This window comes from Thermobia domestica, chromosome 3 (assembly GCF_964235325.1).
Source record: "Thermobia domestica chromosome 3, izTheDome1.hap1.1, whole genome shotgun sequence".
Taxonomy (NCBI): Eukaryota; Metazoa; Arthropoda; class Insecta; order Zygentoma; family Lepismatidae; genus Thermobia; species Thermobia domestica.
The window spans coordinates 25,492,534-25,518,840 of NC_137456.1; the positions used below are offsets into that span (position 1 = coordinate 25,492,534).

Here is a 26,307-nt window from a genome sequence, read left to right on the forward strand (position 1 = left end):
GGTATTTTGAACTTAACTGAAGACAACTTGAATGGACATTTCAAATATAAATAGCTCCGAAAATGATTGGAAGAGAGAACTAGGTGCTTGCGTCGTTGCATGGCTTTCAAGAGGAGTACTTTGATGGCAAACATAGTATGCAGCAATAACTTTTTTCTCCAGAATAAGGTTGCGAAATAAATTATATCAGACTTCATAATCATTAACTCTGATACTCACTAAAAGCAAAGTAAATTGGCTCCATCTCTATTTATAATTTATATATTAATAGTTTTCTGTTGATTTAAGAAACACCAGAACACAAAGATTTTAATGGGGTTCATATATGTCCTTTCAGACGAATCTTTGTAATTAAAAATTAAAGAATTCATTTATTACTTTGAAAGACTTTTAAAACAACCTTTTACCAAATTATTTCGTTGAAATGTTTTCTTCTTTTGCTGTACAAAGCTTTTAGCTATTTTTTTTAAATAGAAGTTATGAAAAATGGATTTTCTCAAGAGAAAATATCAAACAAATGATACTTTCTTGTTTTTTGTTTTCATAAGAAAAAAATAAAAAGAATATAGTCTTCCTTTTCCCTTAACAGACAAAAGTTTTGAGAAGCTTTGTTTAGAATTGAAAAGGAAACCCCTTTTTATGTAACTGGGAAAATATTCCTCTTGTTGATGCAAACAATCGTTTAGAAAACAAAATTAAGACTTTCTGTACGTTTTCATTTTGATAAGATGTTTCATATTCTAAAATGAAAGATATCTTTTGGCGCAATATTCAAGTTAAATTTTACTTTTATTACTTTTTCTTGTTGCTGTTTTCATTAATCATACATTTGAAGTCCTGTACAGTTGATATTACATTCTTTTTACGGCTCCATAACCTTCACATTTGTTTTCTTCGTTAAATTATCTGTAACAGCTCTGTCTCGTGAAATAAATAACAACTTGGACTAGCAGAGTCACAGTATTCACCTCGTGAAGTAGTTCGATTTGTTACGAGAAAGCACGAGAAATGTTCTTCACTTTCCGTAAGCTTGTTTTGTGAAAGTCTACAGTTTGGCTTTGAAACCACAGTTTAATCTCAGAAATGATGTTATCTCTATTGTTAAAAAGGCGTTCTAACTGAATATTTCATTTCTGGGAAGAGAAAGAAGTAATTTGATGCTTGATCCGGTGCGTATGGGGTAAGGCAGTATTTCATATTCTAATTTCACTGCCTTCATCATGGATGCATGGGTGGAATGTGCTGGTAAATTGTCTGCCAACAAAAACATCTCTTTTGTGACCAATTCATGACATTTCTTCTTCAGTTCCTCTCGTAACTTGGTTAGGACATGGCAATAATAAGTACCCGTGGTAGGTAATATGTCATGAAGATCCCCTTAAAAGTCCCAGAAAACGGACAGCTTCACCTGGCGAGAGACTTCTGTATTTGTGCCTCTTTACAAGTGTGGGAGAAGATGTGTTTCCATTGTTTGCTCATTTCTTTGTTTCTAGGTCATAAAGATAAACCCAACTTTCATCCATTGTCACTTGTCAGGCGAAAAAGCCCTTTTCATCCATTTCACAGCTATGCAATATTTGTTTTGCAGCGTACTCGTGATTTCTTTTCTGGAAAAGTGTGAAGAGTCGTGGCACCCATTGTGCTGACACTTTCTGAAGATGCATCTGGTTGTGAATGATATTTCAGGCAGACCCATAACTCATACCTATTGCACACATAACACTTTCAATGGTTATCCTTCTGTCAAGGCTGCATCATCAGTGAAAGATGGTCTTCGAGATCTAGAGGCCTCCACGGGGGTCATGTTTCCAGTTTCCACTTGGATACCATCCCATAAGATGGGTTTTCATCTCCATAGACTGCCTTCATCTCTTCGTGGATCTGCTTTGCTGATTTCTCCTGAAGATGGAGGAACTTATTGATGTTCCGTGCCTCAAGCTTGTCAATCATCGCAACTTCAGTGATTCTCCTGTGAAAAGAAAGAAAGAGTTGCTCTATCGAGTCTAAAATTTGCATGGTTAACATACAAGGACCTAACTATATACCGGTAATGCATGTCCAAGGAGATTCGTGGTTCCTTATCTTTTAGGTGATTGCACGAACTTTCTGATACCTTCCGTACACAACGTGAAAGTGGAAGTTGAAGTTTTTTCACAACTTAGCAATAGAAGATACCTTACCACCATCAACAATTGTCTGCAATTTCTCGCAGTCTATCACTCCCCATGCTAAAACTATGATGTCTGATGAGTATAATGGATACGGCACTAGAAATTTAAATGACACGTTGACCCTAGTCTCCTCTCAACAACGCATTTCTCCTCACTCTCCATTATCCACGCAAACCCTTTTGTGGTACCATGACAACCGATTTTTTTTTTTTTTTAAAAAAACTATATTTAAGATTTACTACTGGCGTGATATTTTCTAAATTAATAAAGGATGTCCCAAAGGGAACGCAACTTTTAAAATGCCCGCCATTTCTGTTCTAGTAAGTTGGCAGCACTGAACGTTACACAATTTTCCTCTATTGTCTTTGTGGTTAGTAGCCTCGTGGCTTAGCGGTTAGCGTACGCGCCTTTGGCGTGAGAGACCCGGGTTCGATTCCCGGCGGAAGCTTATGTGGTTCGGATTCCACGTTAATCAGTAGGTCCACGTCTTATATAGCCTCGCTGCTGAACGGGACGTTAAACTCAAAACCAACTTAACTGAAGTAATGGAGCTCCTTATAGCAGCCAGTAGCCATACGCATGATTGTCGTCTGTTTTCTGTACGGGTAGGAATGAAGCTCTTCACAACGAAACAGCGTGTTTGTCTAAGTGAAATCTTATTACTATTGGTGAATGTTGTTGCACAGACGGTTCACAAACTTCGTGCAATGTTTGGTCAACATAATGTACCGAATAAGTCAACATAATGTACCGAATAAAACTGATTGCGGAATTTGAGAAATTCGTTTAAATTGAATTTAAACCCTCGGGGAGGCCTCGTGTTGGTTGTTCTACGAAAAACATGGCCATCGTAACTGATAATGTTATTGTAAGTCCTGTCTATAAAACAGATGTCAACCATGCACTATTCGGCTGTCCATGACTACTAATCACAATGGCAACAGATGAAAATCATGTAACGTTCAGTGCTGCCAACTTACTAGAATATAAATGGCGGGCATTTCAAAAGTTGCGTTCTTTATATTAAACCCTTTGCATTCAGAATCTCAAGATTAGATTGAATCTCCACTTGGCTACTAACCACAAAGAAAACAGATGAAGATCGTGTACCGTTCAGTGATGCCAACTTACTAGAACAGAGATGGCGGGCATTTCAAAAGTTGCGCTCTTTATAGGACACTCTTTACATTCAGAATCTCAAGATTAGATTGAATCTCCACTTGACTACTAACCACAAAGACAACAGATAAAAATCGTGTAACGTTCAGTGCTGCCAACTTACTAGAATAGAAATGGCGGGTATTTCAAAAGTTACGTTCCTTCTGGGATACCCTTTATTAAAAAACTTGAAATGGAAGTAGATTTAGATTTTTACTATTTTGGAACTTAGAGTGGATGCCGCTTCTTGATTAGAGTGGGTTGCAGGAAACCGCTTCCGGTTAACTATTTCCGTTTTTACTCTACAGCGATCAACGTTGAAACCGCAATACATTGATTAGAATGATAAAACGATTTCTTCTCTCCCTAGGAAAGCTCTTCCTGCTACTTTTTATTGTTCTTCCTCTATGTAGATCAATATTCAGACCGGAACTTACAGTGGATTTCTCTCTTCCGGTTTTACTAGATAGTTTAGTATGGAGATGAAGTATATTCTTGGAATGCTTAATTGATTACAGAAAAATCACTTCTCGCTATCTATTACTGTTTTTGGTTTATAGTTATGAATTTTAAAACCGGAAATGGTTTATTTCTAGCACTTTTGGTGTACGGATCACCTCTACCAACGAATATTGAGTTTTAACTTTTAACTCACTACATCATGGCCAAAATTGTGTAATGCGCCGCTATTGTCTAGCTGAGCGACGCATTACAAAATGTTCTTGAGAATGTTTTAAGGGATACTGGTCTGTACCAGATGATTTAAAATTTTCCAAATCTAAAAAAAAAAAATATTTTTTTCGAATCGTTATTGGATAAAAAAAACTGATATAAATTTTATAGTAAGAAGACATTTTGTGAGTGACTTAATATGGATTATTGTAAAATGTGTCGTTAAAATATATGTGCATCGGATCAAACATCAAAGCTATACCAACTGCAATTCATATATAATGTTGTAAGTACAAATTAAAATCTACCGAATAGTAAAATGATTAGTTGTCATAACGCAGAATAAAGGGATCATTAATTGGATGATGATACATATATGTATATATTGATGAGATGGTCTTAGTGTCTTCTTACTAAATCAGCCCTCAAAGAAAATAATGTGATCAATATGATAATAATATGAAATGAATATTGAAAATAAATATAATGATATGTGATGAATGGATGTTATTTATATTGTGTAAAGTTAGAAAGTGGCTGTTATAAGAATTGAGTTGATCCTTAATTAAACTATATATATATATATATATATATATATATATATATATATATATATATATATATATATTGAACACATTGCTTTGTTAAATAATACATCATACAATAAATGTTATAAGGAATTATAGGCTGCTAATTGTCTTTCCGATATAGTATTCTTTACTGTGAGAGTCTCAATCAACACCAGAACCTAAAATATGACAAACTATAAATTGTAATAACCCTTCTACACCGTGGTGAAAGTAGGGCAGTACAATTGATGGTTAGCTACTGAATGATTTTTGAGATTTGCTTCTCCCGGACAGACGGACAAACAGACAGACAGAGAATATACATAAGCAGTGGCGTATTTAAGGAGGGCTTCCGGGCTTAAGCCCCCTCCCCGAAATTGTATTTACTATATTAAAGTAAATGAAATATCTTGTAGAATTTTCACATTTCCCGGACTAAAGTTAACAAATCCTCCCCCTCCCGAAACAAAATCGTAAATACTCCGCTGTACATAACGCTGGTTTGGTAAACCAGAATCTTTGAAAATGGCCCTCAGGTTCGGAATTATCACCAAAAGTTTAGCCAAATGCTTTCAATGTCTTCGTTTGCCTGTCATGGTGTATTTGTCTCTTTTTGAGAGTATCTGACTATACTCAATTCCTCAAAACCTGATCACTTTCAAGAGGAAAAAGCTGTGACTCGGAAGGAAACAATACAAATAAGGGAATTTCACACATACGAAAGAAAGGTGTATTATTTATTGAAAAACGAAGTTTAGTTTGTTTCTAATTATGCTTAAATGTATAATAAACAGAACATGGAACGTGTACGAAACCATGCATATTAACCAATGTGTCTTCTAAAGTGGATCATATGTCCTGCTAAGTGGGTCATGACCCATTTCTAACAGCACGTAAACACGAAAAAATCTAAATGAATAATAAATGGAAAGCAAGGTGTAATAAGTAGCTCAATCTACAATTACATCATTTTGTAGCATCTACAATCATTTCTTCTTAAGTTTATCTGAAACAATGCGCTGTTCAGAAAGGGATGTCTTTTTTTCCTTCTGACATCAACACAGTCATCATGGAACCACGTGTTATACGAGCTGCATTGAATCTTTTCTTAAGTTTTTCTGAAGCAAAGCACTTTTCACAAAGGAATGTCTTTTTTTTTCCTCAGGCACCATGAGCTTCTGACCGCGGATCTTCCTAGCCCGTACCCAGAAATATCACTGGGCAAAGAGGGGAATATGAAATTAAATACGTTATCCATTTGTTACCTAGCATGTAGTGCGAAAATGTTTTTATATATGATAAAATTAATTCACATTTTATTAGGAAGATAGGGATGTTTTTTACTAAAAATGGCACTAAGCCCTGACGTATTTAATTATAAATACATAAAACTCATCAAAATTGTAACAAATAAATTATATTTTTAAAATGAAAATATTTGTGTTTCACACGAGGAACAAATGCTTTCTACTGATCAATTTTATGGAACCTTTCTATCAATGATCCTATTTACAAGACAATTTAAGATCCGGTTTCCAAGACATAACCTTTCGCATAACGTTCAGCTGTGAGCAGCTAACGAAAAAGACGAGGCGTCACTGAATTTCATCAATTGTTGCACAATGGTAATCTTAATGAACAACCAAAATATCGTTCAATATGAGCTAAAAATACCTACAGCAGAACCTTATGTTTTTCTTCTAGTGTTCTTTTGGAAACAACCTTTGTTCTAACAATGGACGCCGAAACTTTCTTTCCGATTCTCTATGCGACAGACGCTATCACACACACACAGTTCCAACGGATGTATTCATTCATATGGCCTTCAACGCTTCGATACAGCTAGACACAAGAACGCAGGAGTGCCAACTATTGACCACACATCTCGCTTTTCTTACCTTGATTCTCTTTATAAGGCGATCCGGTTTTGAGGACTTGACTCTAAATCTGAAGAACATTAAAAATCTTTGTAGAAACGAACTTTAGAGTCGGAAATCCGATCGTTATATAATTGATGTTACTGTTTGTAAGTGAGGTTACTAGGAGTCTGCAGGAACACTCAAATTATTCGAACTCCAGTCATCCGAATCGTTACCAGGAAGTAAAATGTTACATTAAAAAAAAAAAAAAACTTACTCAAGTTCGAGTTATATGTCTTCGTTCGTGGAAATACAATGACGATATACAAACGAGTGTTCGGGCAAATCACTTAACTTTATTGGGCGTATTCAACTAACACATCTCAATATATACAATTACCATCCTATATTGTGTTTTTAAATTGTTTGCAGAAATGTGATCTTATTCTTATGCATTTCTACTTTTGTGTTAAACCAAAATCGATTTTAGAGACCTTTTCTTTACAACATAAACTTTATTTATTATCACTCCAAGTATCCCAGATAGGTTCTAGAACCCATTAGTCCCAATAATTGTAGTTTCACTCCTTTTGAAAGACGAGCTTCGAATGTATCTAAAGAGCAAAGAAATTTTAGTTCCACTATAATTGAAAGGGGAGTTTTGGGTGTATCTAAAGAGCAAAGAAACTGGAGTTCCACAATATTTGAAAGGGGAGTTTTGAATATATCTAAAGAGCAAAGAAATTGGAGTTCCACTATATTTGAAAGGGAAGTTTTGGATGTATCTAAAGAGCAAAGAAACTGGAGTTCCACAATATTTGAAAGGGAAGTTTTGGATGTATCTAAAGAGCAAAGAAATTAGAGTTCCACTATATTTGAAAGGGAAGTTTTAGGTGTATCTAAAGAGCAAAGAAATTAGAGTTCCACTATATTTGAAAGGGAAGTTTTGGATGTATCTAAAGAGCAAAGAAATTAGAGTTCCACTATATTTGAAAGGGAAGTTTTGGATGTATCTAAAGAGCAAAGAAACTGGAGTTCCACAATATTTGAAAGGGGAGTTTTGAATATATCTAAAGAGCAAAGAAATTGGAGTTCCACTATATTTGAAAGGGAAGTTTTAGGTATATCTAAAGAACAAAGAAATCTGTCGAAAAATGAACTGTAGATTCGGAATGATTATCCATTTTCTCCTTACTTTCATCTTTCTAGAAGAAACAAAGATGTAAAAAATTATATTTATAAAAAAAAATAAACTATATGAACAGTATACCACACATGAGCCGAAAAGCTCTTCAAACCGTAACCAAACTTGGCACATATATCGTTTTTTTAAAAGTTTAACGTCACATGGATATGCTTTTTAGGCTAAAGAAGATGGATAATTAATGGAAGTCAATAATATGAAATAATTGGTGGAATGAGGATGTACGTAATAAAGAGAGAATCACGAGAGAATCGACGCACATGATGTCTACTACAAACGCAAATGATTTGGGATCAAACCAGGGACCTCTCAGACCAGAGAACCCTACGATTGACTCACTGTGTCCTCCTAGTTTGATTTAGAACTTGTTCCTTTGTAGCATTGAGACTATATAAGACGTGGATCAGTGCTTAACGTGAAATCATTACCTCATTTACTCCTCTACCGAGAATCTAACTCAAACCTCCCGTGCCAAAGACAAGTGTACTAACAATTGCCACGTGCAGTAACATGTACCAAAAACACATTGTGCACATTGCGAACAAAACAAGATGCTGCAACGGGGAAGTTGCTCCGGGCGCCAGCAAACTAATCTGTGTGTTTATTGGTGTAGATGTAGATGAAAGAGATGCTAATCACAAATTTACCCTGGACACCAAATGTCTAGTTTCGTTACTTTATTAGGCTACCATATTTTTAGAGCGTAAATCGGGACATTTTTCTGAAATATTAAGAATACATGATAATTATTGGCAGTTTACTTTAAAGTGAAACTTAAACTTCTAGAGCAATTCTTAAAATTTAAAGTGGGCTGGGACTGCAAATCAGTGTCCTATTAGAGTTCAGTTCCTGTTTATGTGCGACGTTTGTCTTTTAAGAACATTTGTCCTTGTCCGTCACTCTTTACTTTATTAATATTGTTATTATTAATACAGTTTATCTACCAAACAATTATTTATATTATTATGCGGTACTAAACCAAATTTCGATCTTGTGATATTGATTCACTTCCATCATTCCATCCGGCAAATTAGTGTGATCTGTACGAGAGGAAATATTTTCGATCTGGTAAAATTTGAGATGACTGCTGCCATGCTATAACTTGAAGCTTTGCCTTATGTCAAGTAGATGCAGACATGTCGGAAGGTTTGATTCTTGTAGATTCACTAGTTCAAGGAGGTGTTGCTGTCGAAGATGAGGTCTGGAGAATATGAGTCTCAACGAACAACATTCGAACAAATTTATCAAGAATGTTTGGAGATATGCAAACAAAATGGTCTTGAAATTCCAGAGCCAGAAACAGATATACTATACGGGTTCCTCCTGGAAACGAACTAGACATTCGCCATCGAAATATTTCAAATTCATTTTGAATTAATCTCTTCCTTCATTGGAGGCAGAAAACGAATTTTCTAAAGATAATATACTAAGAGACATTTTTCTGCCTACTATTGATAAGGCAATCACCGAGACGGAAAACCGCTTTGGATCATTTAGCAAAATCATTATATCAATCACCACTCTACATCCAAAGAGTGAAAACTTTCTAAATTACAACATTGTGGAGCCTATGGCAGAGTATTATAGAAGTGATCTGGAAATATTCAAATGTGAACTCAAAATCCTCTCAAACACAATTAAGTTGTACACAGAGAAAAATCCATTCTCCGGACAGCGGTATATTGTACAAATATGCGGTATCCTCTTGCTTACTATAGAAATCAGTACGGAGCATACGTTATCCATATGCTACATAGACATTGCCTTTAGATGTTACATCATGCAGTTCAGGATGTCTGACATCTAACAGTATATCACATGCATATAATTATGTTACCTTCGTCAGCTATATGTTATATACGTCCATTTATATATGAGATCCTGACCGCCTACATTGTTTCATACGGAAAGTACGTATAGATGGAACACTTATACGGAAGGTATTATAAAACATGCGTTTTCAGTTATATGTCTGCTGTACGTTAAGTCCAAAAACTACAGGAATTACGCACGTAACCTATCTTTTTAAGTACGCCACCTACATTTTTTTATCAGTGTATGAAGACGAGAGAAAACCAAAGTTGATTTCTTGATGAATTTCGTTGATCTTTGGGTCTATAAAAACGCATTCCTAGAAACCTACAAGGTAGATATCTTATCTGTGACTATACCAGTTTCTAGTGCTACATGTGAAAGACCACCCTCATCTTTAAAAAGATTAAAGACATTTACGCAATTCAATGACTGATGATAGGTTGAAAAAATATTATTATTATTATTATTATTATTATTATTATTATTATTATTATTATTATTATTATTATTATTATTATTATTATTATTATTATTATTATTATTATTATTATTATAAGTATTCTGCATTTTGACAGGTACTGGGATTAATGAGGATTTTTTTGTTTAGATTTGGGCCTGGAAATGTTTCTTCCACGTATCTTGATCTTTTGCTTCCTCTTTTTAATTCCCAATATTTTCTCCTATCTTTCAAATCATCGATCAGCTGTGTTCTTCTTCTTCATATTCCTCGTTTCTCTTCCATCTTTCTTTCTATGGCGGTGTGAAGAAGACAATTTCTTTGCAAGATGTGTCCAATCCAATTGGCCTTTCTACGAAGGATGGTGGCTAGAAGTGTCATATTCTCTCCTATCCGTTTTAAAACATCTTCGTTTGTTACTCTCTCTGTCCATTTTATCTTCTCCATCTTCCTCCAACAACACATTTCGAAGCTCTCTAAATATTTCTTCTCTAACTTCCGTAATGTCCAAGTCTCTGAACCATACAGTTCAATGATCCATCCATATATAGCACTTGACTAACTTCTTAAGTCCAATATTGAGCCTGCTAGTTAAGAGTGATCTTTTCTTGTTGAATGCTTCTTTAGCTATGGCGATTCTTGACCTGATCTCTTTGGTGCAGTAAGCGTCTCTCGTCAAAATACTTTCCAGATACTTGAAATAATCGACCTCTTCAAGTTATCTTTGTTCTACTCTGATCCGTAAAGGTGTGTTTCCACGGGATATTGTCATGACTTTCGACTTTTCGATGTTAATTTCCATTCCATACAATTTTCCAGTGTCAGCTATTTTGTGAATCATTTCCTGTAGTTCTGCTTCGGTTTTTGCTATTATAACCGTATCATCTGCATACCTGATCTTGTTATTGACACGTTGAAAAACTTAGGATTACTTTATATGTATTGAAGAAAATTGCTAAACCATTAAATCTTGAAGAAGTTGTTGATAAGTTTGCTGCTGCCAACAAGAATAGAAAGATCCTCTTTTACGTAGAGGCATGAACCTCCTTTATCTGTAAAAGTGTATCTCTCTGCTTTCACTTAAATCAACCAGCGACGCATATTTTAAACGCAGTGATTAAATAACTACTTACTTACGTTAGAAATCAACTGTATTAATGTATCCTAGTTATTTGAGGTAGTAAATTCTTACATATTCACTGTAAAAGAGGGAAATTATGAACAACAGAAATGAAAACATTCACTTTAAAAATACACACACACACACACACACACACACACATATATATATATATATATATATATATATATATATATATATATATATATATATATATATATATATATATATATATATAGTCTATGAATAAAATTTTTTAATTCATTGGAGATGGCCCCTCAAAATTTTCTTGGGCCCTTCAATGGCCCCCTAAAGAAATTCTAGCTACGCTACTGTAGTCAAGTCAGTACTGCTAACCTCTACTCTCAGCAGTTGCAAGGGGTGCACCGTGCATTGCGGCAGAAGGAGCCGACGTTGAGGAATCACAAAGTGTACTGTTTCTGCAGGACAATGTCAAGCGACATGTGGCGAAGAGGATCCGGAAAACCCTACAGCAACTTGGCCGGAAGACTGTATCATACACCTATATTCACCGGACCTTGTTTCAACAAATTACCACTTGTCTCATTCCCTCGAGAACCACTTCTGTGGCAGATCCGTCGCAAATGAGGGAGACTTGCGGAACGCACTCACGGATTTCTTTGCATCCATGACCGCCGAGTTTTATCACCAGAATATTGTGCAGTTGCGGGAACGTTAGCAAAAGCTGTTGGGTGATGATGGAAACTACTTCGAAACCTAAATGTACGTACTATTCCCTGTATTGTTCTTTGTTTATCACTGATCTAGAAAGGCAAGAACTCTTTTTTTTTTTTTTTTACCTTGTACTTGTAACAAATTTGTTAAAACATTATTGTGTTGAACAGTCAGCAAATGTAGTGTATACTTACAATAAAGTTTTGCTTAAACCAAGGAAAAACTAAAGTTTTTCCGCAATGAACAAAGTCATTGCTGGCCAAACGCCAATATATTGTCTTATGAATGGCATCTTGTGAAAAAAGAATAAAAAAGAAATGAAATCTCTTCGTTTTACGTCCCACGATTATGTCGACTAGGCTAAAGGAGACGGTGATGAGGAGAAATGAATGAAATGAATAAAGTGGGAGAAAAATGGGAGTACCCCGAGAAAACCCACTCATACGGCGTTTGTCCACCACCCTCACTAGCGCGAGCTGGGATCGAACCAAGGACCGCATGCACCAGAGTTGAACACTCTACCACTGATCCACCACGGCCCAAATAGCATAGTATCTCTGATGTCTGCAACAACAAAATTACCCTCAATTGATTCCTGAAAATGAAACCACATTATTCGCCAAACGTGAATATTCGTTTATACAATATTTAAGTATTTTCTATCCTATAAATAATATTTACAAATATTATTTCATTATGATACAATACCCCGGTACATCAACTATTTATTGATTTTAGAAAGGCGTACGATTCGGTTAGGAGAAAAACATTATACAACGTTCTTACAGAACTTGGAATACCGAGAAAGCTAATTAGATTAATTAAGATATGTTTAAATGAATCCCAAAGTAAAGTCCTGGTAGGAAAATCTTTGTCCGTGAGCTTTCACGTTGAAAATGGCCTGAAACAAGGATATGCGTTGTCGCCATTATTATTTAACTTTGTTCTGGAATATGCTATAAGGAAAATCAAAGATAGCAACCAGGGCCTAGAGTTGAACGGTATTCACCAGGTTATGGCATATGGTGATGATGTAAATTTAATAGGCGATGATAGAAGAACAATAGAAAGAAATGCAGAGATCTTATTAAACGCTTACAGGGACATGGGTTTAGAAGTAAATGCAGATAAAACTAAATACATGGAAGTGCGTCGGAACCGTAATACGGCAAATTATGGCGTTAAAATATAAAATAATACCTTTGATAAAGTGGATACTTTCAATTATCTAGGATCAATATTAACAGACGAAAATCATATTCACGAAGAAATCAAATGTCGACCAAAAGCAGGGAATTCGTGTTACCATTCGCTTCAATATCCCTTGTCGTCGCGAATTCTGTCGAAGAATTTGAAGCTTAAAATATATAAAACGATAATCATACCTGTTGTTCTGTATGATTGCGAAACATGGTCGCTTACTCTGAGGGAAAAACATAGACTGAAAGTATTTGAGAACAAGATCTTGAGAAGAATATTCGGACCCAAGAGGAACGGGAATGGGGAATGGCGGAAACTTCATAACGAGGAACTACATAATTTATACGGTTTACCCAACATTGTTAGGGTCGTCAAGTCTAGGAGGCTTATGTGGGCAGGTTATGTAGCTAGAATGGAAGAAAGTAGAAACGCTTTCAAAGTCTTAACTGGAAGACCAATCGGAAAACGACCATTAGGAAGACCTAGGCGCAGATAGGAGGACAATATTAAGATGGATCTCGCAGAGATTGGAATACAAAGTAGAAACTGGATCCAGTTGGCTAAGGATAGAAGTCAGTGGAGAGCTTTTGTAAACGCGGCATTGAACCTCCGGGTTCCATAGGCTTAGTTAGTTAGTTTTTTTTATTATTATTATTTCATTATGAAAATAGGTTATATATTTCAGGAACGAACAAACATGATTATTCATATCGAACGTTTACGCAGGGCTTCCTGGTATATGTATATGACAAATTCTTTCGAAGGTAAAATAAAACAAACAAAAAAAGAGCTAGCAATTGATCAGGTTCTGTCTTCTGCCAATTCGTTAAGCATGGTTGATCCATCTCTAATACGCAAGCGAATGCTGCGATAATTAACCCCTCCTGTATTGAACAGCGCACGCGTCTCTGCCCCGCTCCTCTGTTTCCCTGATAACTCTTCCTGCCTCTATTTCAACCAAGTTATCAAAACGGGGGGGGGGGGGAAGAAACAGCTTGACGTGCTTCGCTACCAGCATCCTGATTATTGACAAAATAATAGCACACGTTTGCTATTTTTTTTTCTCTTCAGCTGCTTAAAATATAAGTTTTTGTTTTCATTTGTTCGTTTTTGAAATAAAGACGGCATAACAAATAAACAAAAAGAAATAAAGATTGTTGAAATTTTCCCATTCTAAAAGTTCTCTTAGATATAATGGACTATTAATTACGCGTTTGATTAACCCTTTAATAGGTAAGTACTGATAGCATTACCATTAAAATATTTAGTTTGCTTTTATGGTTGAACCTTGTCTTCCTGATAATAATTTCGTAATTTTTATTGTATTTTTTTACTTTGGTTACATAATACAGGGTGTTTATTCCAAAGCAACATTGCCATAAAATAGGTCTTATGTGTAGCTACTGAGCAGCATTGCCCTATTATGGTAAAATATCATAAGAATACTCTCAGTAATTACCAGCAGTTTCGTTGAAATATCTTCCTATAGAGCAAGAAACCACAAATAATAATAATAATAAAAAAGAACTATCGCGGTACGTAGAAGATAAAGCTTCTACAATACTAAATTTGACAGTCACCTGTTGACGAAGATTAGAAATATCTAACAAACTACCCTCAACTCATGTATATGAATATTGTACGAAAGCAATAATGCCAATAAAATGGTCACTGAAGTTATAATTCGAGGGGATAACGCAATAGAATGCGATGTTGCTTGAGAGCAACACTGCCCAATAAAAGATTAAGGCTGTAGATTTGAAAAACCATATTGATCACATTAATATTCTTGTTATATTAATGTACACTGTAATATGTTATCAACATTGTCATCATAAGTATTCTTCCATTATTGGCAAAAAAAAAAAAAACTTATCACAATTAAACACTACTGTGCAGTCGCTACTTGTCAGCTTGAAAGCTGAAATAACATGTGAATAAATCGAAACATTGGAGATGTCAGAACTAACAAGTTAGGCCCAGGATTTAGTTAAACATACGTAGTAAAAGGTAAGATACGGAATTTGACCTGGATTCCATTTAAATAAAACTGAACACTTACAAAATGGAACAAATTGTGATGTTGAGAGAACAGGGGCGTCATTTAGGGGGAGGGACATTTGTCCCCCCGCTGAGTTTGAGATTTATATAGATTTTATCAATAGAGTAGTAGTAAATCAGTGAAATACGCGAAATTTTACTTATATCAAGGGGTCTTGCCCCCCCCCTCAAGCCAAATCTAAAACGACGCTACTGTGAGAGAAGGTAGAAATTGATAAGAAGGGAAACAGCTATTAGGGTAGGTTAATTTACTTGTACTTACCCGCAGGCTTCGGTGTTCCTTCCCTCATGGTTCCATCAGTGGATCGACGCTCGTCCATTCATGGATCTCCTTGATATTTTCTTTCAGGTAGAAGATGAAGTGGATTGAAGTTAAAGTCCAGCGCGACTCAAACAGCGAAGCCAGTGTATCTGCGGTGATTAACTCAACCGAGATTAAAATTACTTGGCAAACGACGAGACATAATTATAAACAACTTAACAACGTCAAAGATGATATATGCTTTCAGAACACGGAATAACTTCTAGCAGGCCCGTATCCAGGGTGTCTAGGGGGGCCGGGCCCCCCCTAAATTTTTGCTGGCCCCTCTAAAGTTTTCACGGTAGGCTTGCAAATGAACTATAATATGGTGATGAACTATAATATTGTTGGATCGCCCCCCCCCCTAATTTTTTGGGCTGGCTACCGGCCTGACTTCTAGAAACTTAAAATCGTAGTTCCCGCTGTTACATATTGCCCGGCTCGAAATCAAATTTTGACTCTCCTTCCAAAACTCTTCGAATGTTTTTTGCTTAACTTCCCTCCGTTTATTTCTTGGTTCATCGACGATTAATCGTTCATTGACGTTGAAATGTGCAGACTAACTACATAGATTAACCATAAGTGAAGTCATGATAGGAATGCGGACAGGGAAGCAATCTGTTGTTGTTTTATTGATTAAGAAATTACATACGTAAGAATGAGATGAAAGACACTAGGAACACTTGTTTTTCTGTAAAGTAAATGAACTTAGAAAAAAATTGATAAACAACTTCAACTTGAATCGAACGATGATGTTGTCCTTGAATTCAAATTGACATGAAGTTCCCAAACATATCCACTATAAGCTCTTAGCTTCTTCTTCGCTTTCCTTTTACTGTACATGTAACAAAATAGAATTTCTTTTCAAACTCTGTCATCCCAGCATCTTTTATTCTTTCTATATAATTATTCCCTCTCATTGTCCATTTCTCCCCTGCTCATTCTCACACGTCTTCATTGGTTTTAGGGACACCTCGAAGATTAATGAGGCTATCCCCATCTATGAATTTTATTGAAGTTACACATGCGCCATATTAGGAGGAATGACCCAAAAATTAATACTATATCAATTTCACAGCTAATTACCTGCAGAAGCAAAGATATGACATGATAATTAATTTCCTGGCATTACTCGATTTCCTGGCATTACAAAATTGTCACACATCTATTGCATTTTCCGGTTTCTCCTTGCACAGCATGTACTAAATGAGGAGCTAATGCATAAACCACGATAATATTACTCTCTTTATCGCACAATTCTTTGAAATAGAATCGTATATTGCATTACATGCATCGCAAACGTCCATTGCTAACACGAACATATTCCCGCCGTTTATTTCCATCTTTCTCGCGCCCTTGTACTCTTCCGCCTTCCGCTTCAGTAAATAGTTACACTTATAATACGTTCATTACCATTCAAAATATATTTCAATATGATATCCACTGACTGAAATTACTTATATTCACACTTCTCTTCTTTTACGAAAAGTGTTTGACATCATATTTTTCCTATAAATTTTGTTTTTGGTAGAGCCGTCTGCTCGAGTGAACCCAATTTCCTTGAAGTATAGCAGAAAAATACCAGTAAAAAGTAAAATATTTTAGTTCTTTCGTTGTTGGTATTAGAGATAAGATTTCTGGACTTTCGTCATCTATGGCCATGTTAGCCCGTCACGTATGAGAGATGACGTCAGGGCTGGATTAAGGGGGGTTAGGGGGGCTATAGCCCCGGCCTCCAGGTAGATAGGGTCTCCAGAGGGGCCTCCACTCTGATCAAAATCTCAACTGGTTATCTAAAAAGAACCATGAAAATACAATCATCATAAAATAAAATATGACCAAAAATATGAAACACATTCCCTTAACTTTCCTACTGTACTTTGACAGAAATGTATTCAGTGAAGTCATCTGGGGTTACATATTTTTTTTTCCTAGCCTCGGGCTTTCACATGGGTTAATCCAGCTCTGGATGATGTCCCTCGGCAGTCACACTATCCGAGGAAAGGGAAGGAAGAAAGGATTGGGGAAGAAAGGAAGGGGCCTGAGACCATTATATTAGGAGCCTGAGACCATTCTGACACTTGCCTGGTGTGAGTGAGGAAAACCCGGGAAAAGCTCACTCATGATGCCTGGTCTGAAAAAGCTTTTACACTTTTTCGACGGTGTGTCCGCACGGGAAATCGAACCCGGGATAGCTCGCACCAAAGACGAGAGTTTTAGCTACTATGCTGCGCGGAGCCACAGTTCCTTCGTTGTCTCTGAGACGAGGAAGATATCATGAGTTCCTACGATGTGAGCTTTGGGATTGTTCGTTAAAGGATTTTACTGTAACTGAGTAGAACACTTTATATAAATCGGCAGTAACGATATAAATGATGGATATAGCAAGTGTAACAAAAGTAAGCCACGTGAAGGAGTTTGGTTAATAGGCGTGATATTATTTTCTCAACCATATTGAAACCGGAAGTAGTTGTGGATTTCTATCGATTAAGGTTTTAGTAGAGAAATTAGAGTGGAAATGGAATATATTTTTGAGACGCTTAATTCATTGAAGAGTGACGCTTCTCGCTATCTATTACCATTTTTGCTCACTAGCAATTAATCGTTAAAACCGGAATTGGTTGATTTGTACGACTTCCGGTTTGAATAGAGGCTTAAAAGAGAAGCTGGAACATGTTCCGTAGAACGCTAAATCGATTCCAAAATAAAGCGCTTCTCGCTATCTTTTATCGTTTCTGCTATATGTAGATTAACATTGAAACCGGAAATTGTAGTGGGTTTCTGTAACTTCCGGTTTCAGTAGAGAGTTAAGGATATTTATGAAATCTACTCTTAAGAGTTTTCATCCCGGCGAAATTAAAATACCGCTAATTTTACAGTAATTATGTGATATCTTCAAATAGATAAAAGATAATCGAAATGTGGAACAAGAGCTCGTTAGACAATATTATTTTACATGAGATACCGTTATCTGCTTTCGATTTCGAGCCATTTTGAAAATCGGGCATTTATTTTCGCGTTTCTAAACAGCTGAAAACAGAAAGCCACTAGGTGACTTGTGATATCGGTACCTCACGCAAAATAATATTGTCTAGGGCGCTCTTGTTCCACATTTCAATTATCTTTTATCTATTTGAAGATATCACATAATTACTGTAAAATTAGCGGTATTTTAATTTCGCCAGGATGAAGACTTTTAAAGATGTTTAATCGATTGCAAAAAAAAAAAAAAAAACACTTCTCGCTATCTATTATAATTTCTGTTCTATAGTGATCAACGTTAGAACTTCATTTTTTTTATTTTTTTTTTATTTATTTATTTATTTATTTATTTTTTTTTTTTGCACTTTTGCTTTGAATATCACATGCATCAAGGAACTCAATTTTTAACTTTCAAGAGTGTACGTCTGGCCAAAATTGATGGTGATCCTCAAAGTCGCTTTTTAAAGGTTGTTTTTGTCTCCGGACTAACGGACATACACGCAGGGCCAGAGAGGTTAAATACATGAAGGAGGTACCAACTCTTTAAAAGTGGTATCCCGCTATGGTGTGTGGTTGAATCTATGAGGGCGATTCAGAAAGTAATGTCTCCAAGGTGATAACCTTTATTTGTGTTCGACAGATAGCACAGATACGGGTATCAGTGGAAAGCTTGCATTGTCAGCTACATATGGTGCCATCATTTTTCAATATGGTCCCCATTACGGGCAAACACAGTTCCGCCAATTCGAAGCAAGGATTTTGACGCCGTCTGCGAAGAATTGTGGTTTCTGTTGGCGATAACGTTGCCGAACTTCTGCTTCCACCTCCGCGTCACAACTGTTGCTTTGGGCGTTAAGGTAATCCTTAAGTTTGGGGAAGAGCCAAAAGTCGCAGGCGCAAGATTCGAACTATAGAAAGGATGAGGCAGAATATCAACAACACTATTCCAGCAGATGGGACAACTTTCATTTCTTTTTTGGTGGAGGAAAGGATATGTGTCGGTACTCTATCGACTGACGCTTCGTTTGCCGGTGGTAACAAGGTCGCCGATTTCTCTATAAATTTGGGGGGACCGAGGTATATATATGCCGAAGATATTCAGATGCCGAAGGTATATATATGAGGATTTTAAGACAAATTGCACTCAAAATATGCCAAATATTGTATATTCATAAATACAATAGGAGGCCCACATGAGCTTTGAGGGGCCCGAGCCTCCCGACACCCCAAGGATCGGCATCCTTGGGTAGTAATGGTGTATCCACGACCAAGGGCGCCGATCCCGGGAGGCCAGGGGGCCCGGGCTCTCCCAATACTCATGTGAGCTCCCCTTATTGTATTTGTGAATATACAATATTTGGCATAATTTGATTGCAATTTGTCTTAAAATCCTAATATGTGTCTTCTGCATCTGAATGCGCCCCCCAAATTTACAGAGAAATCGGCGCCTTTGTCCACGACTAATCAACGGCGATGAATGTTCCTGGGCGCACAACCTTCCGCAGTCAGACAGCCCGCTGTTTCAACCCGATGTCACCACTAGATGTCATGGATCGCTCCATTACTCTGGAACGAAAAGAGACAGGAAGGTGAAACGAATGACATAATGTAGCTTAAGTATTAGTGCATAATAATAAACGGTTCAGAATATTTGCAGTACTATTGGCCAAGTAGTGGGCTTGAAGGCGTTACTTTTTGAACCACATTCGATATGGTGAATTAAAAAAAAAAAGTTGCGTAAGGTATATGGTTTCTGTATCAGAGAACTTCTGCAAAATTTATTTGTCGTTTGTGCTTCAACCAAAACATTTTTATTTCTTCTTTGTTAGTTAAGAAATAAACTTATTAATAAAAAAAATAGTTGGATATGAAAAGACTGTTTTAAACTTTTTGGGTCTTTCTTTTAGCAGTGCAGCATCCGTGTTATTCTGTTTATTAACGGTTTTAAAGTGATAATTGATAAAAACTCGAATCGTAATTATGTAGAGAATCAAATAACATATTACAACATCCACTTAACTTTTATTTTTGTTCACTTTTATTTTCCCTCTTTTTATTGTAAAATAAACATGAATATGGAGAAGGATGAAGAAAATTATTGTATAAAAATCACTTCATTTCTAAAAGCAATATTTCACTCTTCCATTATTCGTTTATCTTTTCCACTTAAAAACACAGAGAGGAAGACAGTATATATATATATATATATATATATATATATATATATATATATATACACAGCATAATTACTGAAGAAAATGAAATCAAAGAGTATATGGGAATTGTAACAGATTCATAAACAACTTTCATAAAGCTAAAATTCTGCAATGTTATTAGAACCTTTAAACTTTAATGTTTTTCGTAAAATAAAATATTGGCGAATATATATATCAGAGGTGTGTTCAAAAAGTATGGAACCTCATTTTTTTCCTGCGTAAATCAATGAATCGCAGGAGACTTTCTTCAGTGTAGATGTAGAGAGGATGCTCATGCGCAGTCGTGATTTTTTTTCCGCCCGCAGAAAGCATCAGTCGTTGATAGTCGGCCAACGAGTGAAGACGTGCAGTGAGCGGTCGTCGAATTTCAGTTTTTTGTAAAATGACAGAAAAACTTGAGCAGCGATATTGCATCAGACTTTGCCAAAAGCTCGCCGGTACCAAAGCGGAAACCATTCCATCGGATCGGTACGTTCAATTTTGAACGAAAATTTAGGCATAAGGAAAGTGTCCGCAAAATTTGTTTCAGGCTTTCATCGCCAAGTACAACATTCCTGTGTGTCATGAGGCTTCCTACTCACTAATTCATAAGAAAATAGAATAAAGGATGACATACTGGTAAGGTAGAAGACCTAATTGAAGACCTGAATTTGCAGAACATCCCCAGTTCACCGGAGTACTTTTGTGATTTTAGAAGAAAGACAAGAAGATTGTACTTGGCAGGCTATTCTGTTTAGCTGACATTATTTTGGGCAGTACTGCTGTATCGCCGGACCAATTTGAAAATCGAAAAGCGTGCCAAAATGTACTGTATTCGGTTATATATGGTTGGATTACATTACGTTACGTTAGATTACGTTATTAGGCGTGTAGTTTTACTATACGGATCCATAATATAAGTAGTTGTAGTAGTAGTAGTAGTAGTAGGAACGGGTTAGAAGCCCCGTAAGGGTTAGTTGGGTTCTGTTCTCGACATGAAATGTGCAAATTAAAGACTTGCCCAAATTTTTCTTGCCCTTTTTACAATCTATGGATCCGTATAGTAAAACAAGTGTATCTCTCCGCGAAATAGTCCATCCGCCTCCACATACAGTGCCGCTTATAACATCAAAAACAACCAAAAAATTACAACCATTTTCTTAACTTTTACTATTCCCCTTACCTGAATTCCACTCATTCTTCCTCACAAACTTAAATAAATTCTCCAATTTACCCGGTAAATTTCCTAAAATTGGTCCGGTGACACAGCAGTTAACCCTTATTTTGTATTTTTTTAATAAAAGGTTTTGATTTTGATTTACGTATTATGCAAGTGAATAACCCTTAAAACAGATGCTAACATAAAAACAAAAAAACGCAAAATACGAAGAAATAGTGGACTTGGTATGTTACGCAATTCAGGTCTTCAATTATACACAGATATAAGGTGTTTAGAACTAGATAATTATTATATATCATTAAAATAGCTAATATTAGTTTTCTGACATTTTAATCCACCACATCTCTATTAAATACAAATCTCACATAACCACAAATTTTACCAATTTTTCCTTTAGTCCAATAATGATTAATAATTACTCTTAGGACTGACATTCAGTCCGCACACTAAGCCATATTTGGAGCTGATTAACATACGCTTATTTGGCTCCGGGTTTGATTCTCTGTGGCAGCTCATATGGTTCGGATTCCAAGTTAACTATAGCTTCACGTCTTATAAAGCTTGGCTGCTGATAGGGACACAACCAAATCAACCAATCAAATCATATTTAATCTCAGAGCTTCTTCGTGTCTAGGCGGTCAGAGTTTGCGCTTTTGGCATGGAAGACTCGAGTTCGATTCTCGGAAGGAGCTGATGTGATTCTGATCCCACGTTAAGCTGTAAGTCCACGTCTCATATAGACATCCTGCTGAAAGGAACACTCAACCAAAAGTCTAAAACATAATCGAACATTTATTCTCAGAAACACCCATCTATCGAATAACTTTTCCGAACTAGACAACAGACTACGTTACATATATTAATAATTCCTTAATAAGACTCATAACCTGCTAACACAGAGAGAATCGAACTCCGAATTACATATCCTAAGAAGGAATTAAGCTTATCTTTTGTCTACATAGGGATATTATTATTTAGCTTTTTCATTTAAGAATTTCAAGGATTCATTGCAGCAGAAACAAAATAAAGTATTGCAAGCGATCCGTGCTGAAACAATCCTCTCGGGATGTTTACACTCTAGTTTCCCATGATTTTGTTCTATATTTTCCCACGTCCCTGGTTCGATCCCAGCTCGCGCCGTGTGGACTTTGTGGTGGACAAACACCGTGGGTTTTCTCGGGGTTCTCCCGTTTCCTCCCACTTTCTTCATTCCACCATTTCATTAATTTCTCATAATCACCGTCTCCTTTAGCCTAACCGGCATAGGCCTAATCGTGGGACGTAAAACTCAAAGATTTCATTTCATTTCATAAAGCGTCCAGGTCTATCATTTCTTATAAAACATTTCTAAAGTGCCCAGGGGTATCATTTCTTATTTAAAAAAAAAAATCATTTCTAAAGTGTCCAGGACTATCATTTCTTTTATTTATTAGTAAAAGCCAAAAAAATAAAAGCGTATAACGTAAAACTTGCCAGAAAAAGATAAAACTTACAGGAAAGGTAGGATCTGGCAACCCTATTCTACAGAGCATTTAGTTGGAAATGGCTGCTCGAAGCCTACACTGTGGTCTGTTATACAGTGAATTTGCAATTAGAACTTTAATTGGAATTCTCAACGCAAAATTTTCACACAAGCATCATTTTAATTAATTGCAGACTTCTTAAACATAACAGTTCGAAATTCTAATTCTAATTATTATTATTATTATTATTATTATTATTATTATTATTATTATTATTATTATTATTATTATTATTATTATTACAATTAATAATCCTATTTTAGTATTGGATTTGAATAATAATGTTTGTTTCACCTCATACAAGCAAGACCAGAATATACACTCTTTTTTTAGAGTAAAGTAGATAAATATGGAATAGAGGTATAAATATGGAATACCTGAATATTGGCTCTGGTAAGTGTCTCCAACTACCGCAAGTGTGGTCAACTAGCACCCGACAGCCAGCCATGACTTGTGAGTCTGTTTGGAGAGTGAATGCATGTCTTTGAGAAGCAGAGAAAAACAAAAAAGGGTTTTCAGCGTTTCAAAAATTTCTGGAGGTATGTTGATTGACTTTTAAATATGTAGTTGTGTTAGTAATTAGATTATATTAAATACGTGTTTTGAAATGTGCCCGTTCGGAGGTATTATTTGGCGGTAGCATTTGTATTCAGGGCATAAAATCAAGATGTTAACAATGGGTGAAACAAAATATGGCGGAGCAACAAATATGGAATACCAAAGTATAGATAAATATGGAATAGTATTCCATATTTGTAGACTCAAAAAGTACTTCTTTTTTTGTTTCTTTGTAGATGAGTCGTCCGCCTACAAAAGGAAAGAAAACCGGTAAGAGAAGGCAGATATGGCACATTGAAGATATGAAACGTGCCGTCACCGCCGTACAAGCGAAAAGAATGGGGTTTCTGAAAGCGTCAAAATATTTTAATGTGCCACGTTCAACGCTGTTTCGTCACTGCCATGAGACACGTGATACAGGAGAAATGAAAAAGTGCCCTCTGGGAAGAAGAACTATTCTCCCAGAAGAACTTGAAAATGAGCTCGTGAAGTACATTATTACCATGGAAAAAATGTTTTTCGGGTTAACACGTAAAGATATTCGAAACATGGCGTATCAACTTGCCAAACGTAATAGCATTAAGCACCACCAGGCTCCATATTTGCGTGTCATCCATCTGGGTGGATCCAGACGAATTTATTTTCCCTCTGGTTTCGCCATTTTTTGGAGAAAGTCAAACCATCAGCTGAGAATCCAGCACTTCTGATTCTAGATGGCCACCACAGTCACACTAAAAATAATGAAGTCATTCAGCTGGCTCGCGAAAACCACGTTACTATTGTCTGTTTGCCTCCGCATTGCACCCACAAACTCCAGCCTCTGGATAAAACATTTATGGGCGCTTTAAAGGCCCAGTGTGGCAATGAAGTTCGAGTGTGGCTCAGAGTTAATACTCGTCCGTTGACACATTTTGAGTTAAGTGAGCTATTTGGAAAATCATATTTGAAAGCGAAAACAGGCGCAATAGCCGTCAACGGTTTCCGGGCAAAAGGGATATATCCACTGATTTCCAAGATATTTGACGACCATGAATTCATTGTTGAAGAGTCGCAGGATACCCCAGGAGATAGTTCCACTTGTGTGAGATATTCGGACGTTGGTAATGATGAATCCATGACAGCTGTGCCAAGTAGATCGATAGCAAATGAGGAGACAAGAGAAGATATTCATCTCACCGTTCCAGAGGAGCCTTCTTCTGAAATATCACACCAAACGCCTAACCCTTTAGTAACACCTGTTGACATTTCGCCAGTACCACAGTTGCGGAGAAAGAGTTCCAGTCGCGGAAGAAAACCTGGTTCATCCCTTGTACTAACTTCGTCCCCATACAAAAACGCTTTGTCACGACCCGAAGTTTACCCATCAGCCAGCAAGAAGCACGGCACCAAAGGGGCAACTTCATCTTCTCAAGGCAAATGTCAAAGGCAACTGAAGCTTCAGAGGCGTTCAGTAAAGAGTGATTCAACTTCTGACGATTCTGAGGACAGTTTATCCAGTGTTCACGATACCTCATCAGATGGTGAGTTAGACTATCCCGATGAGAATCCTGCCTCTTCAGATGCCGAGTGTATGTTTTGTAATGGTCCTTTTTCGGAGGATTGTAGAGGTGAAAAGTGGGTCCAGTGCGTGATATGTGAAGGATGGGAACACGAAGAATGTGTAGGATATGACGGGGGAGTGCATGTGTGTACTTCTTGCAAATAACGTATGTCATTCTTGGGCCAATCACTGAACTTGCTTTCGAGCTCTTTTTTATTTGTGGGCCCTCAATTTTAGGTAGCTACACTTTTTTTATATTACTCATATGTAGTCCCAAACCATGAAGGGCTTGTAGAATATTTGTTAATAAAACATTTTTCTGTAGTTCTGAATCAATAATTGAAAATATTTTCACTGCAATTACTTTTAATGTTACATAACAGCAAGTACTCCATATTTGTTGCCCTTTTCTATTATGGACACATTTCTTATGTTTATATGATTGTTCAATTTTTCCTTATATCCTTACGTTGTCACAGGATATATCGTTGCGACGTTACAAGTTAATTATGTAAGTATATGGCGCTGCTGGCAATTTATATTTTTCTTTGCATATTAGCTAGATATAAGTAAAAATGTAAATGGTATTCCATATTTGTCTACTTTCCTCTAATTAAAAGAAGAGAAAAAATGGAAAACAATTTAGTGATTGTGAGTGCCATCTGTTGACGTACACAGTAATTGATTCAGTCTAATGTTGATCCTGGGAATAATGGTCCCAGTGCAATTACGAATTTTGTCGAAGTGGAAATTTTATGTGTCGCGGTTAATGGCTGATACACTGTTTATGGCATCCTCGTTATGCTTCTTTTTTAAATTTTATTTGTATTTCCTATTGGATATTTAATTCACAGAAGTGTAAATGAAAATTACCATTCTCATACGATATTGTTCTTTTTATGATACGTAGGCCTATATGTATATAGAAACTAGAAACACATATGCATCCTTAATCTGTGACATCTTCTTTTAATTAACACGACATAAATTTAATTTCTGAACATAAATAAATTAAATACCTATTACCATTTTCATAAGTATTAATA

General features: G+C 36.2%; 1 protein-coding gene across 1 annotated transcript in view; it reads left to right on the top strand.

Annotated features, from left to right (window-relative positions):
* The window catches only part of unc-13-4A (BAI1 associated protein 3), a 766,749-nt gene that overhangs the window by 88,793 nt on the left and 651,649 nt on the right, over positions 1-26,307 (top strand). The window lies entirely within an intron of this gene.